The sequence below is a fragment of the Leptonychotes weddellii genome, chromosome 10 (genome assembly GCF_054177405.1).
Source record: "Leptonychotes weddellii isolate Sample4059 chromosome 10, ASM5417740v2, whole genome shotgun sequence".
In the NCBI taxonomy this organism is placed as follows: Eukaryota; Metazoa; Chordata; class Mammalia; order Carnivora; family Phocidae; genus Leptonychotes; species Leptonychotes weddellii.
This window is the reverse complement of record NC_138378.1, coordinates 68,993,825-69,012,091: the sequence shown is the minus strand read 5'-3', so window position 1 is coordinate 69,012,091 and position 18,267 is coordinate 68,993,825.

The window sequence follows — 18,267 nt, the reverse complement described above, 5'->3', positions numbered from 1 at the left end:
GTTGGGCACTATGAGGCATTTCAAATATATTGACAATGATTGATTTTTAAATGTTGAATGCTGGATACATATATTTTTCTTTGGCAATTCTTTAAACTATACACGTATTTTATATGTACTCATATATATGGTGTAATCCATAACAAAACTTTTAAGAAATATATGTATAGCCATATTATTAAAAATGTGGAAGGAGGGGCGCCTGGGTGGCTTAGTCGGTTAAGCGTCTGCCTTCGGCTCAGGTCATGATCCCAGCGTCCTGGGATAGAGCCCTGCATCGGGCTCCCTGCTCAGCGGGGAGACTGCTTCTCCCCTGCCTGCTGCTCCCCCTGCTTGTGCTGTCTCTCTCTCTGTCAAATAAATAAAATATTTTTTAAAAATATGGAAAGAATGAAAGAAGAGTAAAAATTGGACCACCATAACTTTTGGTATTATTTTGGAATATTTTCATTTATTCTTTTTTTTAAGTGTTTTTTGTTGTTTTGTTTTTGTTTTTCTTTCTTTTTTATTAAGTAATCTCTGCACCCAATGTGGGGGCTCAAACTCACAACTCTGAGATCAAGAGTTGCATGTTCTATCAATGGAGCCAGCCAGGCACCCCATTTATTCTTTTTTCAAGTATATGTTGAGGTTTTTCCTTCCATCCCCTTTTTGTGTGTATTTTTTATTTTTAAAGATTTTATTTTAAAGTAATCTCTACACCCAGCGTGGGGCTTGAACTCACAATCCCCAGATCAAGAGTCACATGCTCTACCGACTAAGCCAGCCAGGTGCCCCTTGTTTGTGTATTTAAAATAATAATAATTATTATAATCAGGGCACCTGACTAGTTCAGTCAGTAGAGCGTGTGACTGTTGATCTCAGGATTGTGAGTTCAAGCCCCACATTGGGTGTAGAGATTACTTAAAAATAAAATCTTTAGGGGCACCTGGGTGGCTCAGTCGTTAAGCGTCTGCCTTCGGCTCAGGTCATGATCCCAGAGTCCTGGGATCAAGCCCCGCATCGGGCTCCCTGCTTGGCGGGAAGCCTGCTTCTCCCTCTGCCACTCCCCCTGCTTGTGTTCCCTCTCTCGCTGTGTCTTTCTCTGTCAAATAAATAAATAAAATCTTTTAAAAAAATAAAATCTTTAAAAATAAAAATAATTACAATCATAGTCCAAGTATACTATAGTAATACTGCTTTTTCTCTTAAGATTATCCATATTTCTATGGTCTTTATAACCATATTTTAATAGTTACATGATAGTCTATTCTCTCACATCAAGCAGATCAATTAGCTGTTTTCATATTACTGGACAATTAGATTGTTTCCTTTTTGACTATTATTACTATTCTGGTTTCCAGTTTTCCTCCTCTTTTAGATAATTTCTAAATCATAACTTTCTAACAGAAAAATTGTAAGGTCAAAGGATTTGAACTTTTGTATGATTCTTTAGACATGTGCCTAACATAATTTCTGAAGACCAAAATATATCTACATTCAGATGTACTCTCATCATTTCAAATTCAGGGCTTCTAAAATAGAATTATCATCCTCTCTCAATTGCCCCCCCATACTTCCTACAGGTAATAGAAATGTCAGCGGGTGCCCAGCTGGCTCAGTTGGTTAAGCGTCCAACTCTATCTCAACTCAGGTCTTGATCTCAGGGCCATGAGTTTAAGCCCCACCTTGGGCTCCACACGGGGTGTGGAGCCTACTTAAAAAAGAAATAAAGGGGTACCTGGGTGGCTTAGTCGGTTGAGCGTCAGACTCTTGATTTCGGCTCAGGTTGTGATCTCAGGGTTGTGGAGCCCCATATTGGGCTCCTCCCTGGGTGTGGAACCTCCTTAAGATTCTCTCTCTCCCGACGATGGACTCTGAAAAACAAACTGAGGGTTCTAGAGGGGAGGGGGGTGGGAGGATGGGTTGGCCTGGTGGTGGGTATTGAGGAGGGCACGTTCTGCATGGAGCACTGGGTGTTGTGCACGAACAATGAATCATGGAACACTTCATCTAGAACTAATGATGTAATGTATGGGGATTAACATAAGAATAAAAAAAAATCTTTAAAAAAAAAAAAAAAGATTCTCTCTCTCCCTCTTCCTCTGCTCCTCCACCCCTGCTCTTATGCACTCTCTCTCTGTAAACAATAAAATTAAAATTAAAAAATAAAAGTTAAAAAAAGAAATGTCAGGAACTCAGGCCAGCCAAACCCTGCTCCTAATTCCTAGAATTATGCTGCCACAGAGACTGTCCAAAGTGGAGACAAGATCTTCCTCAAGAGCCTAGATCTTCTTTGAAAGAGCACACCCTTTCTCATAGAAGAAGGCATTTTAACATTATAATCAATACCAATAAGTAACATTTAGTCAGCACTTACTATAGGTCAGGCACCGCTCAAAATGATTTACATTTATTAACTGTGAAGTACTTCTAGAAACTCCACTATTTTCAAGGATTTGTAGAGCTTCAGTGATTATGCTAATGAAAATATACGCTTCTCCCTTAATTAGCATCATCTAAGTTATTATTATTTTGGGCTGTAGTGAGCTTTATTCTTTTATACATATATATGTGTATAATTTTAATTATAAAATCAATATATATTCATTACAGAAAAGTCATAAACAAGCAAAAAATTTCACAACATTAAAAAAAGTGAGATCAAACCCCTGTAAAGTTTTTGAGCTTTCTTTTTTTTTTAAGATTTTTATTTATTTATTTATTTATTTGACACAGAGAGAGAGAAAAATACAAGTAGGCAGAGAGGCAGGCAGAGAGACAGGGGGAAGCAGGACTCAATCCTAGGACCCTGAGATCATGATCCAAGCCGAAGGCAGATGCTCAACCGACTGAGCCACCCAGGTGTCCCAGTTTCTGAACTTCCAATTGTGACTGTGTATGTACTCATTTCTTTTTCCCTTTTACTATAATGGGATCATACTGCATAGACTGTTTTGTAACTGCTTTTCTTACTTGAAAATTTACCCCGTCAGTTAATACTAACCAGCACTTACACCAGATTCTTCACAGGCCAGACCCTGTTATAAAACTGTATGTAAATCAGCTCCTGTAAGCCCTACAACCACCCCATGGGGTGGGTAGGATTATTATCATCTCCATTTTGCAGATGAGGAGCTGCAGCTCAGAGAGGATCAATAGCTCACCCAGGGCCATGTGGCTAGTAAAAAGCAGAGATGGCATTTGAACCCAGGCAGTTTGGCTGTTCCCGTGGCCCAGATTCTAAAGAACCACTGAACCTGACCTCTCCATAGAACTAAGTTGTTGATTGTTCCTCCTTCTTGAAATTCTTCTCTTTTAGCTTCTACACCACCTTCTCCTAGCCCCTGTAGCCCCCTCTCATTGCTCCATTTAAATCCCCTTCCCTTGCCTCTCTTCTCAGCCCACCATTGACATGTTAGTATCTCTGCAAGATCTCATTCAGTCCATGATTCAACCCCTATGTACACCAAAGTGACTCCCAAATCTCTGACTTCATAGTCCCTTTCTGTTGGAACCCGGATCTGTTTGGGGGGAAGGGTCTGTGTATTTTTCACTTCTTCCTATCTGTCTTTACATCGAAGCCAATATTTATTAACTGTGTACAACATTAAGTTATTATGCTCATTTACCAATCTATCCTTTTCCTCTTGTCCCAAGCTGGACACTGTCATCCTTTGTTACTCCAACCTCTGCCCACATCATATCTGTTGGTTGTATTATCTGTCTCAGTTAAAGACACCATTAATTCTGTCACCCACACCAGAAATGCGAGGGTCACCTTTGACTCCTCATCTCCACATCTGCTACCATATCAATTATCAAGTTCTCTCATCTAAACATTTCTCAGATCTCTTCCTTCATTTCCGACCCCATCAGCACTAATATGTGTTAGGTCCTCGATCTAGGACTATTGGAATCACCTTCCAATTTTTCTCACCATGTCTAATCTCTCACTCCAATCTTTCCCTCTACCCTTTCCTGTAGCCAAAAATGTTTCTAAAATTAAATCCAATATTGTTTCTCCCCTAGAAATCTTAAAGAGCTCCCTGTTGTTTTCAGGATAAGAAGCACACACTTTATCATAGAAGAAGGCATTTTAACACTATAATAATTAATACTAATAACTAACATTTGTCAGCACTTACTATGAGTCAGGCACCATTCAAGATGCTTTATGTTTACTAATTTGTCCTTACAGCAACCCTATTAGGCAGGCATTATTGTTATTATATGCTTGGCCCATAGTGGATGCTCAAGAAATCCTGTCAAAGGAGTGAACTCCTTTTTTACAGATGGGGATACAAGGCTTGGGATGTTCAGGGGCCCCAGATTTCATCACCAGTAGTAGTAAATTAGTTACACAAGGAGTTTGCCTCTAGGGCCTGTGAATGTTATCCATTATACCTTAAGTCTCTCTCTCTCTTTTTTTTTAATTTTATTTATTTATTTGACAGAGACACAGCGAGAGAGGGAACACAAGCAGGGGGAGTGGGAGAGGGAGAAGCAGGCTTCCTGCCGAGCAGAGAGCCCGATGTGGGGCTCGATCCCAGGACCCTGGGATCATGACCTGAGCCGAAGGCAGACGCTTAACAACTGAGCCACCCAGGCGCCCCTCAAGTCTCTTTAAAATTGGACCCTAACCTATTTTTCTGGCCACATCTCTGGATACTTCTAGTGTCCATTTTCTTTTTTTTTTTTATTTATTTGAGAGAGAGAATGAGACAGAGAGCATGAGAGAGGGGAGGGTCAGAGGGAGAAGCAGACTCCCTGCCGAGCAGGGAGCCCGATGCGGGACTCGATCCAGGGACTCCAGGATCATGACCGGAGCCGAAGGCAGCCGCTTAACCGACTGAGCTACCCAGGCGCCCCGTCTAGTGTCCATTTTCTATCCTAATGACTGTTCTATGAATTTATGAAGCTAGAAGTTCATACTTGTCCATCCTTATTCAGGCTCTTGGCTCTTGAATGCCTTTCTCTTCTCCCCTGTTGGGCAAAGGAGCTCTTCTTAACCTTCAATATCCAACTTTCTTGTGACCTGTCTCTGAGAAGCGCTCCTTCACCCTGAGGCTAAATTACTCTCTCCCCCTCCTTTTGCTCCCATAACACTTTATTCATGCCTCTAATTATAGACACTACACTATATTATGATTTATTTATGTGCCTGCATTTCACCAGGTTGTATTCTCCTTCAGGGCAGAGACTGGATTTCATTCATGTTTGTATCTCCAGCCTGTCATGTAATCAGGATTCAATAAATATTTGTTAAATGAATGAATAAATGGATGTCTTTGATTCGACTTTGCAAAAGATACAGGAAATATTTCTTTGAAAGGACATTTCTTATAATCACCTTTCTATAGAAGCTAAGGGCATAAGATTAAATCTTAATTTAGCAAAGGCTCTTGGCAGGAAACTATTTCAATATCAACAAGGTACCTTGCTTTCTGACATTACTTAATACAGGGGTGGCAAGGAACAGTTACAAAGACAAATCTTAAGTGCACTTAAGTGGAGGAGGCTGAGCAAATAAATATGAATGGTTTGCTGATAGTCACAGTCGACGGAATGAAACCTAGGGAACTTAAAAACAAACAAAAAAAAAACATTAAATATTTTATCTTTTACATTTTAGACAAAGGAGTTGAGAATAGAGAAAAAAATTACTAGGCACCTGTGCTCCGTTTAATTTTATGATTTCTAGTCCAAATGCCTTCGAAAACATCAAGGACATCAAGTCTCTTATTGTAAATTATGTGTCATCTCTTCTTTGTCTGTGTGTGATGTGGATAACAGCAAGTTCAGTTTCGGAGACCAGTCATTTGGTAGGTTATTTGGATCCTTGGGTCTCTGAAAATTGTTAATTCCTGCCAAACTGTCTCGCTAACTACTAGCTTCTCAAGAGATGCATCTGACTCATCGGCAGATCCAGAAGTTGGACCATCCTCTTCATTGTTATCCTGGTATAATACTTGACAATTATTCCAATATTATTTTCAGTAACTTGGGTAAGTATTTCCACCTTTTCCCTCCCCACCTTTCTGTGTAACCAAAAATATCAGTTGAAAACTCTCAAAAGAACCTGCTCTTAATTCCCTTCCACAAATATGACCCAAACATCAATTCCATGGTGATAAAAAAGCTCGAAAAGAACTATATACAGAGAGATTTCTTCTAGCTATTTGTCTGTCACTGCTTCTTTGGTAAACTTAATCTGTTCACCAAAAAGAGCCAGAATAATGAGACAAATGCTTAGGTCTGCAGGCACAGGAGCATCACAGATTAAGAGCCTTCATGCTGACTCAATCAAACTGTTGAATTATAAGTGACCATGTTATAAAGACTCGTGGACCAGGGAGATGCAAAGATTCAGAGAGAGAGAGGGTGATTAGTGCAAAGCCCAAGAGAATGGGGGTGCAGTGTGTGATCCACAGCATAGGTGGAAAAAATAGCCTTAATAGGTGGAAAGGAGGGGTGTTATTTCAGTGGCAGGAAGTTGGGGGAGTTCCTTTTAGCATTCTGTTTTAGCTAAAGTAGGAGGTGAGGTCATTCTTGGAGGGTGAGGTGGGAGGGTCAGAGATTTGTGGAGGTTTGAAAAGACTGTTGAGGGTAACGGGAAACATTTCTTTAGCCTGGAAGCCCTGAGGGCCCCTTTGCAGGTGGAACCACAGAAAGGCAAGGGAACAGAGGGGTCAAGGTAAAGGGCCAAGAGCTAAAGACTGGAGAAAGAAAAAATAAAGGCAGAAGGAACTATGCCCAAAGAAAGAGAGAGGGGCAAGAGGTCAAAGAATCCAGGTCAAGAGCAGCTAAGGAAAGGGCAGGGTGGAGGGGGAAAGATTGGTCAGAGAGTGGGGGAGGGGGTCAGAGAGTGAAAAAATAGTAACAGCCTGAAAAAAATTAAATACACTGCAATTTTATAATCCTGCATTTGAAAGTTGGTTTTACTTGTATATAGTGGTTTTCAAACTTTTTTTTTAAGTAGACTCCACTCCCAATACAGGGCTTTAACTCACAACCCTGAGATCAAGAGTCACATGTCCTACTGACTGAACTAGCCAGACACCCCCCACCTCTTCTTTTTTTTAAGATTTTATTTTTTTATTTGAGAGAGAGCATGAGCAGGGGGAGGGGCAGAGGGAAAGGGACAAGCAGACTCCCCGCTGAGTGGGCAGGCTCGATTCCAGGACCCTGAGATCATGACCTGAGCTGAAGTCAGATGCTTAACTGACCGAGCCACAGGCAACCCCCTCACCAAACTTTTTTTAAATGAAACTTTATGGAGACCTACCTGGTTGGATCTAGAGTGGGTGATCTAAGCCCCATCTGCCTACCCTCTGCCAGTTTTACACCCCCCCACAGCAACCTCTGAGGCATTTCCATTGTACCCCAGGACTCCTTAGAACACAGTTTAGATACCATTGTTACTCACATTCTGAGACTGAAAAAAAATTCTATATCAAATGAACACAGTTCTGGTCTTGTTCTTGAAAAGAGGCTGGGTCACATATTTACTGTCAAAGTCCTGCTATCATCTCAAGAGCACGTTTTTTTTTTTAAGATCTTATTTATTTGACAGAGTGCGTGCGCACAAGCAAGGGGGAGTGGCAGGCGGAAGGGGGGGGAGCAGGCTCCCCTCTTAGCAGGGAGCCTGACATGGGGCTCAATCCCAGGATCCCAGGATCACCACCTGAAGACAGACGCTTAACTGACTGAGCCACCCAGGCGCCCCTCAAGAACACATTTCTATACTTTCCAAATTTTTCACAGAAGGCATGTATTACATTTATAATGCATTCTAACTGGAGTCAGAAATGTAGTTGATTCTGGGTTCAGTTCAATAATGCATCAAGACCCACCAAAAGAGCTAGCACTTGGGAAATCCCAATGCCAGGTCTCCCCAGCAGCAGGAAAGAGGTAACTAGAGCTAATTCTGTATTTTTAGGGCTAAAGTAGGTTTTCTGTTTGTCCTGTCTCCTTATTTAACATTTTGACATTCGAGCAGAGACGAATGAAGTAAGGGAGGAAATGTAGAAGGAGGAGCAGCAAGTACAAAGGCCCTGGGGTGGGCAGTTGGGCTAGAACTGAGACAGTGAGTGGGAGAGCAATATAGCAGGAGATTAAATCAGAGAGGTATGCAGGGAGAGATCATGTAGAGCCCAGCATTCATCAGCATGGGACTTTGATGAGATCACCAAGGAAATTAGTGTAGCATTAGATGTTTTGTTTGTTCGTTTTAAAGATTTTATTTATTTATTTGACAGAGAGAGAGACAGCGAGAGAGGGAACACAAGCAGGGGGAGCGGGAGATGGAGAAGCAGGCTTCCCACTGAGCAGGGAGCCCGATGCGTGGCTTGATCCCAGGACCCTGGGATCATGACCTGAGCCGAAGGCAGCCACTTAACTACTGAGCCACACCGGTGCCCTGCATTAGATGTTTTTAAGTAAGCTGGGAAATACCAATATCTAGAGACCTGAAAAAAGAGAAAGATCCAGAAAAGGAAATTAAAATAGGATGAATGAATGCTGTTCTAGAAGTCTCGTGGGTAAGTGTTTTAAGATAAAGAAGTTATTTACTGTTCCAAAATTTAAGGAGTGAGAAAGCCTAGAATGTTCAGGGAGCAGTGGCTCAGGAGAGAAGAAGAATCCGTGTCAGCATGGTCACAAAGCAACTTTTTCAGTCATCCACCTTGACAACATTATGGACAAGAAGGCCTTAAGCATAATATGAGGCAAATGTGGAGCACTTTATCTTTTTAAAATTACTTTCACATACACAGGCTCAGTTGTCCCTCTAAGTGATCCTGTGCAGGGCTGCCTTATTCATGGGTGAAGAATCGGGCTCAGAGTGAGGGACATGACCATTTAAAAGACACACACACTGACCAATGCCAGGTGCATCACTTTTTCTGATTCCAGCCCCAGTTGCTCTTTCTGCTACCTCTGCTGGCCTCCCCTTAGCATAGAATCACAACATTCAAAGTAGGCATAAACCTGATGAACAACTTAGTATGCTGGGGTTTTTGTTTTTTTTTTCTCACAAAAGTTAGCTTTTAAAAACTCCATAGTTAGGAAATAAAGAGTGCAATCAACTCATAAGCTTTCTGATATTGGTGAAAATGAAAGAGATGAGGGGCGCCTGGGTGGTTCAGTTGGTTAAGCGTCTGCCTTTGGCTCAGGTCATGATCCCAGGGTCCTGGGATCAAGCCCCACGTCATGCTCCCCGCTCAGCTGGGAGCCTGCTTCTCTCTCTGCCTTTCCCCCTGGCTCATTTTCTCTCTCTCTTTCTGTCAAATAAATAAATAATTTTTTTTTAAATGAAAGAGATGAATCTGTCATTGTGAGGCTTTATTCATAGGGACTGTCTGGGATCAGAACCTAATGAATTCAGCAGCTGGAGTTTTCTGTCTCTCTAATGCGATGGAGGTTAAGACATTCTTTTTTCAGTGGGTTTTTTATCATGTACTTTACTGAGTTAGTGAACTGAGTATTTTTTTTTTCACTTCAGATTTTAACCAATGTCTAAACTCACACCTGAGGCACTTAATGAAACTAAATGAGTTTGTTAGTGATGGGTTGGAGTTACTGTTTCAGCTTTGTAAATGGCTTGCTACATATTCTTGTGGGAAAGGAGGAGTGGCAGGGGTGTGTGAGGACTATGTGTAGACATTTTTAAAAAAAGGAATATGTGTAGACATTTAAAATAAAGGAAAGTTGCTGATAAATAGGCTAAGTTTACTAGAATAGTTTTTAATATGGAGTTTATATAAGAGTTTAGGTTTACTAGCTCATTCCATTTATCTTTTCTTGACAAACTTTATTCAGTTCTATTGGCAACACCCTATTTTTAATAACGTCCATACACCTGAGAATCTGTATCTACACTGCCCCAGATTATCCTGTTTTGTTCTTTAAATTATAAAAGGAGGGACGCCTGGGTGGCTCAGTCGTTAAGCATCTGCCTTCGGCTCAGGTCATGATCCCAGGACCCTGGGATCAAGCCCCGCATTGGGCTCCCTGCTCCGCGGGAAGCCTTCTTCTCCCTCTCCCACTCCCCCTGCTTGTGTTCCCTCTCTAGCCGTGTCTTTCTCTGTCAAATAAATAAATAAAATCTTTTTAAAAAATAAATAAATTATAAAAGGATTTGTAATTGTAGAAGACTTCAATATGGAAATATAGAGAGCAAAGCAAAGGACTTACATGAGAGAGGCTTTATGATATTCTATAGTAGACTTTTTTTTTAAAGATTTTCTTTCTTTTCTTTCTTTCTTTTTCTTTCCTTTCTTCCTTTTCCTTCTTTCAGAGAGGGATAAGTAGATGCCGTGCTGAGCACAGAGCCTGATGCAGGGCTCGATCCTATGACCCTGAGATCATGACCTGAGCTGAAATCAAGAGTAGGACAGTTAACCGACTGAGCCACACAGTCTGTAGTAGACTTTCAAATATGCATCACTGGGGCTCCTGGCTGCCTCAGTTGCTGGAGCATGTGACTCTTGATCTCGGGGGTGTAGATTCAAGCCCCATGTTGGCTGTAGATTATTTTAAAGATTTTTTTTTTATTTGAGAGAGAAAGAGCATGAACAAGGGGAGGGACAGAGGGAGAGGGGGAGAGAGAAGCAGACTCCTGGCAGAGCAGGGAGCCTGATGCGGGTCTCCATCCCAGGACCCTGGGATCATGACCTGAGCTGAAGGCAGATGCTTAACCAACTGAGCCACCCAGGAGCCCCTGTAATCATGTTTAAATAATGATATATTTGCCTTCTCCTTTTGAATATTTTTACATCGTATCCAGTACATGTTTTGTTGCATTGGTTAGAACTTCTAACGCAATATTATAGAAAAGTGGCTGCAACTTATGCAATAAGCAGATGCTAAACTCCTTTATATAGAAAAAGCTCCTATGAAAACCAGAGAAAAAAAACAACAAGAGAAAAATAGACAAAGATGTGAGTGGACAGTTCAGAGAAAAGGAAATACAAACTCTCAAACATAAAAAAAATGTTCAACTTCACTTATAATGAGAAAAATGCTGGGATGCCATTTTTCACCCATTAAATTGGCAAATAACCAGAAGTTTCTTAACACTGTGTTGAGAGGCTGTGGGAAAACAGGTGTTCTCATCCACTGCTGGTAGGAATGTAAATTGATTTAATCCCTATAGAGGACAATTTGGCAATATCTATCTAAATTACAAATGCATCTACCCTTGGACCCAGCAATACTACTCCTAGGAATTAGTCCTGTGGATGTACTTATACACAAGCTAACTGACCTATGTACAAGGTTATATATTACAGTATTATTTGTAACAGCAAAAAATTGGAAACAATCTAAAGGTCTATCAATAAAGAACTGATTAAATAAATTGAAGTGTATCCATGAAATGGAATACTATGCTACCAAGAAAGAATGATGTACCAATGATACAGAAAGATCTTCAAGATATATGTCTATCACTAACTGAAAAAACAAGGTGCAGAACAGTATGTATGGTAGTCTATCTTTTGTGAGGAAAAAAGGGACCAAATAAGAATATATATATTTTTGGGGCACCTGGGTGGCTCAGTCAGTTGAGTATCTGCCTTCGGCTCAGGTCATGATCCCAGGGTCCTGGGATTGAGCCCCGTATCGGGCTCTCTGCTCAGTGGCAAGCCTGCTCTCCCTCTCCCTCTATCTACCACTCTGCCTACTTGTGCTCTCTCTCTGTCAAATAAATAAAATCTTTTTTAAAAAGAATATATATATTTTTATTTGTACATTCATAAAGAAATGTACTAATGCATAAAGTACTTAAAAGGGGCATTACTTTTGGCAGTCTGGGTATGAGCCAACGGGAGACAGGAGTAGGAAACTTTCAACTGAACCTGCTTATTTTTTTAAATGCTTGCACCATGAGAATGCACTGTCTATTCAAGAAAAACATGCAGGGAAAAACAAGTGAAAGCATTACATATTCAACATTTAAAAATTTAAATCAATTTTTAAATTGGCTATTATGAGCCCCTTTTAAATTGTTAGCAGGGCACGGAGAAGTAGCTGGACATGTTGACAGGGACTCAGTGTCTCAGCTGTTGTGTCTCTGTGTAGCTTTCTGCTTTGCAGCCAGAAGACTGGATATGCTGAGTTCAAATATTGGCTGTGGCCTTGGGCAAATTCCTTACCAACACATGGGGTTGTCATGAGGATTGAATGAGGGAGATAATGTGTAGGTTTTAGGGCAAAGCCTGGCATGTGCTAAATGGAAGTGTGTGATTTCATGTTTCCCGAGAGTTGCAAGGTACCTGGCACTTGCTTCCCTTCAGAGCACTTACGTTCTGTGGTAGCAGTTTGCAAGTCTGATCTCTTGAAGGCAGACTTACTCAACTCTGAACCTGAAGTAAACAACGCATGGCCTTATTATGTTGTAGACTGCAGTGTGCATATAATAAATGTGTGTGCCTTTTTTTTTTTTTAAAGATTTTATTTATTTATTTGAGAGAGAATGAGAGAGAGAGCACATGAGAGGGGGGAGGGTCAGAGGGAGGAGCAGACTCCCTGCAGAGCAGGGAGCCCGATGCGGGACTCGATCCCGGGACTCCAGGATCATGACCTGAGCCGAAGGCAGTCGCTTAACCAACTGAGCCACCCAGGCACCCTAAATGTGTGTGCCTTTATTCAACAAAGATCTACTGAGTAACTACTGTTTGGCCAGGTACCACGCTTGCTGCTGAGCATTGAAGAGACGTGATCCTGTCAACAGTCTAGCAGCGGAAACAGACATTAAACAGATACTTGATTGCAGTAGGATGAGTGAGAAGAAGTGTAATGTCTCAAGTACAATGAGACCCTGCAGGGAGAGGCTAATCTGGGAGAGTCTCCCTTAGGAACTGGCTTTTTTTTTTTTTTTAATTTTTTATTTTATTTATTTGACAGAGAGAGAGACACAGCGAGAGGGAACACAAGCAGGGGGAGTGGGAGAGGGAGTAGAGCTCGACGTGGGCCTCGATCCCAGGACCCTGGGATCATGAACTGAGCTGAAGGCAGACGCTTAACGACTGAGCCACCCAGGCGCCCCAGGAACTGGCTTTTAAAGTGAGAACTGAAGATAAATTGAATTATTTCAACTAAGATTTTGAAGAAAGTATTGGCAGGCAGATGGAACTGCTTCCCCAAGAAAGGAGTTTTAGGCCCTTGGGGAAACAAAAGGCCAGCTGACCCTTAGGGAATAAGGAGGAGAGAAACATCTGCAGGGCCCTGGAGGTAGACTTGATAAAACTTGTTAACACTGGTGTGCTTGATACTAAAAACAATCCGTTTCCACTGAAGGGTTTTAGGCCGGAGAAAGAATTGATTAGATTTGCATGTCTCAAAATCTTTCTGGCTGCTCTAGAAAGTTTAGGAAGCTTTTTTTTTTTTTAAGATTTTATTTATTGAGGGGCCCCTGGGTGGCTGTCAGTTAAGCATCTGCCTTCAGCTCAGGTCGTGATCTCAGGGTCCTGGGATCGAGCCCCATGTCAGGCTCTGAGTGTGGAGTCCACTTGTCCCTCTGCCCCTCCCCCTGCTTGGCATGCTCTCTCTCTCTGTCTCACTCAAATAAATAAATAAAATCATGACCTGAGCCAAAGGCAAATGCTTAAGTGACTGAGCCACCCAGGAGCCCCAGGAGACTTTTTTTTTTTTTTTAAGATTTATTTATTTATTCTAGAGAGAGAGCACAAGCAGGAGGGGCAGAGGGAGAGGGAGAGGGAGTATCTCAGGCGGACTCCCTGCTGAGCTGGAAGCCTGGATGGTTGCAGGTCCATCTCCTGAGATCACGACCTGAACAGAAACCAAGAGGCAGACGTTCAACCTACTATGCCACCCAGGCGCCCCTAGGAGGCTTTTATAATTGTTGAGGGTAATGATGGTGACTAAGTGTTAAATGAATGAATTGATGAACCCCAAGCAATAATTCATTACCAATTAATTCACATAGAATATCATACAAATTTACTTGTTTGCATGTTCTTTTATATTTCACTGAGACCATATCCTCTTTACATTAATCTAGGAATTCACAGATCTCTTCAAGCTACAGATTATTAACCATTTTTAGGGTGGTTACCTCTACATATGGATCTTATTACCCGTTGATATGATTGTACTGCAGAGATTAATCAAATCTTGAAACTCTTGGAAGACCTTTCCATCTGTCCACGCACTGGTGGGTCCCACAATGCCTTCATTCCACCCTAAGCCACGTGCCACAACCCCTCCCAGCTAGCACTGCATCGTTACTCTACTCAGGAGAAGCTTCAAAGGACTTTACAAGAAAAATAAGTGTGTGGTTCTGGCAGAGGAGCAAAAGCAAATGTGGAACCTGAGGAATATCAGTAAAGCCAGTTTCTATCTTAATTAGTGTGATTTTTACAGTAACTTTCGCTGCCTTAAGCATCTAAAATCAATTTGAGTAACAGTTCAGAAAGTGGTACTCTTGGAATTGTAATGTCATTAGGGAGTTTCTATTCTAACAATAGCTGTCTAGTATACTTGGCTAAAGTTAATAGAATTAAAATGATGTAACAACAGATTCCATTTATCTTAACAACAACAACAACAAAAAACTAAAGCACAGTGTGAGACCCTGGAATTACTTTTATTCTGTTCTTCATTCTATAAAGAATTTGACAGTATTGCTGATATAGGTATTAAGTTAATAACGTTCAGAATGTCTATTTAGAAGGTTATGACTTTAGGGGAAAAATCTTTTTTTTCTTCCTGTGACTTTCTAAAAAAGGGGAAAAAGGCATTGTTTTATAATATAATTAGAGCTGCAGGTATCAAATGTGATACTTCAAGCTATGTAAATCTGAATGAGTAAAAATTCTGAAGACAAAGATCAAGATTTTAAATGTCTTATTAAAACACATTTCCTCACCAGAGAGAGAGACTGTAAACACCATCTGAACATGAATCTCAAACACTGGAATCTCCTTTCAGAGTGACTTGATGAGGTTGATAAGCACTCTTTGTGATAAAATTATTCTTTACTCTGAGGGGTAGCTATTTGGTAATTTAGAGGTTGAATATTTTTTTGCTTTTAAACAAGGGAAACTATTTTGATGAAGTGGCAAACATTACATCTTATTACTATATAAAAGCCAATTTGTCATGGTTATAATTTATCAACAAATAAAAGTTGAGTGATGAGAGCAGTGTGCCTTTGGAATGCCTGAGAGTGCCTGGTACCATGGACTGTGTCCAGACTTTCTGAAATGTTTATTCCCACCTGGTGACTGGTAAATAATAATAGTAATAAAATGTATTAAGTGCTCAACAAGTGGTAGGTACTTTAAAAAACTTTTTTTTTTTAGTAATCTCTTCACCGAATTTGGGGCTCAAATCCACAACCCCAAGATTAAGAGTCACATGTTCTTCCAAATGAGCCAGTCAGGTGCCCACATGTTGTGGCACTTTGATATAAACCTTATAAGCAGTGGAGTGCCTCGGTGACTCAGTCGGTTAAGTGTCTGCCTTCAGCTCAGGTCATGATTCCAGATCCCTTGTATAGCTGGGAGCCTGCTTTTCCCTCTGCCTGCTGCTCCCCTGCTTATGTTCTCTGACAAATGAATAAAATCTTAAAAAAAAAACAAAACACTATTACATGTATTTACCAATTCTCACAATGACCTTATGAAGTAGGTCCTGTTGTTATCCTCATTTTGCAGATAGGGACGCTGGGTCAACTTGTACAAAATCACAGAGCTAGAAGGTAGTAGAGCTGGGACACAAAATCAGAGATCTGTCCCTAGAGTCTTTAATTACTATGCTGGTTCTTAAATGTGGAATGACTAAAACTGAGGTTTTCAAGCAGCAGGCCATAGCCCATCACTTTAGTGCATCTTTTAAAAATTAAATTGAATAGAACTGAAAATACCAGACTGTATTGCAATAAATGTAAGCAGTGTCTCATAGAACTACTGTCCTGTTTCAGACATTTATGTGGAGACATGTAGATTGCGTCACAATGTAAAATGTATTTTTTTTTTTTACTGTAGGATGAAGTAAAAAATCTTTGCAAGTCCACTAACCTCAAGTATGATTGATGTTATTTTTTTAATTATCAAATCAACAATATTGAATTGACTAGTCTCTTAAATTTTCTTTACAAAATAATTAAACAGGAAAAAATTTGAGAAAGATCATTTAAATTTTATCTATCATTTAAAAACTTGACCAACTAAAAGTAAAAAAGCAAAAAACAAAAAACCCTAGAAGTAGAGGTAGACAAAAACTTAAGACCACAAAATTAATAATGCTTCACCATATGAAGCATTTATCTTTCAGTTAAAACACAAATTTGAATATCATAGTTCAAACTCTTCCTATCTCTGGTCCTTTTTGTGCTTTTTAATATTTTCAAGCAAGTAAAGTTGGAGTAATGCATTTCTAGGTTTAATTTTTTAAGTAAAATAAGATAATTTCCCTTTTTAGAAAACTGATTCTGTTAGGTTCAGATCTGTGACAATTAGGTTTTGTAATGTACTTTTTTGTTTGATTCTATGTGGTAGATTGTTTCCATGTTTTAAAAAAGTAATCTATGCTCCTTTCTCAATTTATCACCAAGAGTTATGCAAATGGCTGAATTTGCATGTGATGCAAATTATTTTATGGTTTAATCACAAAAGATGAATTAGCATTTGTGAGTTTGTTTCTTCTTTGTGTGTATGATTAATTATGACCTTGTTTGAAAATGGTTTTTTTTTTTTTTTTTTTATTTGAGACAGAATGAGAGAGAGAGAGAGAGAGCACATGAGAGGGGGGAGGGTCAGAGGGAGAAGCAGGCTCCCTGCCGAGCAGGGAGCCCGATGCGGGACTCGATCCCGGGACTCCAGGATCACGACCTGAGCCAAAGGCAGTCGCTTAACCAACTGAGCCACCCAGGCGCCCTGAAAATGTTTTTGACAGGATTTTGAACTTCAAATTTTTAAACTTTTGTCATCACTTCTTTGATTGTGGAAATGATTAAGTAAAGGTTAAAGAATGAATCAAAGCTTTAATTACGTAGGCTAAACGTGTTTACACTAATGGTTAAGATTATTGCTGATTTCCAATAGTGGATTATTAACTATAATGACCACCTCCACCATCTCTGATACATCTCTTTTTTTTTTTTTTTAAGATTTTATTTATTTATTTGACAGAGAGAGACACAACGAGAGAGGGAACACAAGCAGGGGGAGTGGGAGAAGGAGAAGCAGGCTTCCCGCTGAGCAGGGAGCCCGATGCAGGGCTCGATCCCAGGACCCTGGGATCACGACCTGAGCTGAAGGCAGACGCTTAACGACTGAGCCACCCAGGTGCCCCTCTGATACATCTCTTTTTGGTTTGGTTTGCCGTCTAACTTCAACAATCATAGTTTAATATTTTATGAGTTACAAGATTTCCAGAGGGAATCTGAAAAGTATACAGGAATTTTCTCTGTGGAAAGCACAAAACATCATTTCTGACATTTCTGACATATGTGAGTGACAAGATTTCTCCAAACAGATACAGCACGTAATAGCATACAATATACTTTTATATTGCTTTGGACAAGGGATCTCTATCTAATAGGATTCTATGTGGCTGGTTGCACAGACTTTTGGTACAAATCGTGTAAAATGAGATCCTTTTAAGCATTTGTTTAAAATAAGAGTCTCCAGGGGCGCCTGGCTGGCTCAGATGGTACAGCATGCAACTCTTGATCTTAGCCTCGTGAGTCTGAGTCCCACACTGGGGGTAGAGATTACTTAAAAAATTAAATAAAAACTTAAAAATTGGGCGCCTGGGTGGCTCAGTTGGTTAAGCGACTGCCTTCGGCTCAGGTCATGATCCTGGAGTCCCGGGATCGAGTCCCGCATCGGGCTCCCTGCTCAGCAGAGAGTCTGCTTCTCCCTCTGACCCTCCTCCCTCTCATGCTCTCTGTCTCTCATTCTCTCTCTCTCAAAAAAAAAAAAAAAATCTTAAAAAAAAACTTAAAAATTTTTTTAAATAAAATAAGAGTCTCCTTCTTTCTGAGGAGTAATAGGGAATTTTATACATAGATTTTATTTGCCTTTTTTGACAAGAACATCCCACAAGCTAGCCTTTTCTGTCCTCCTTCACGCCTAAGGTGACTACCTTGATAAACATTGTTTTGAGTCTTTTCTAAATCTGAGTTGTTTGTTTGTTTGTTTGTTTTTTAATTTTTTTTTATTCTTATGTTAATCCCCATACATTACATCATTAGTTTTAGATGAAGTGTTCCATGATTCATTGTTTGTGCATAACACCCAGTGCTCCATGCAGAAT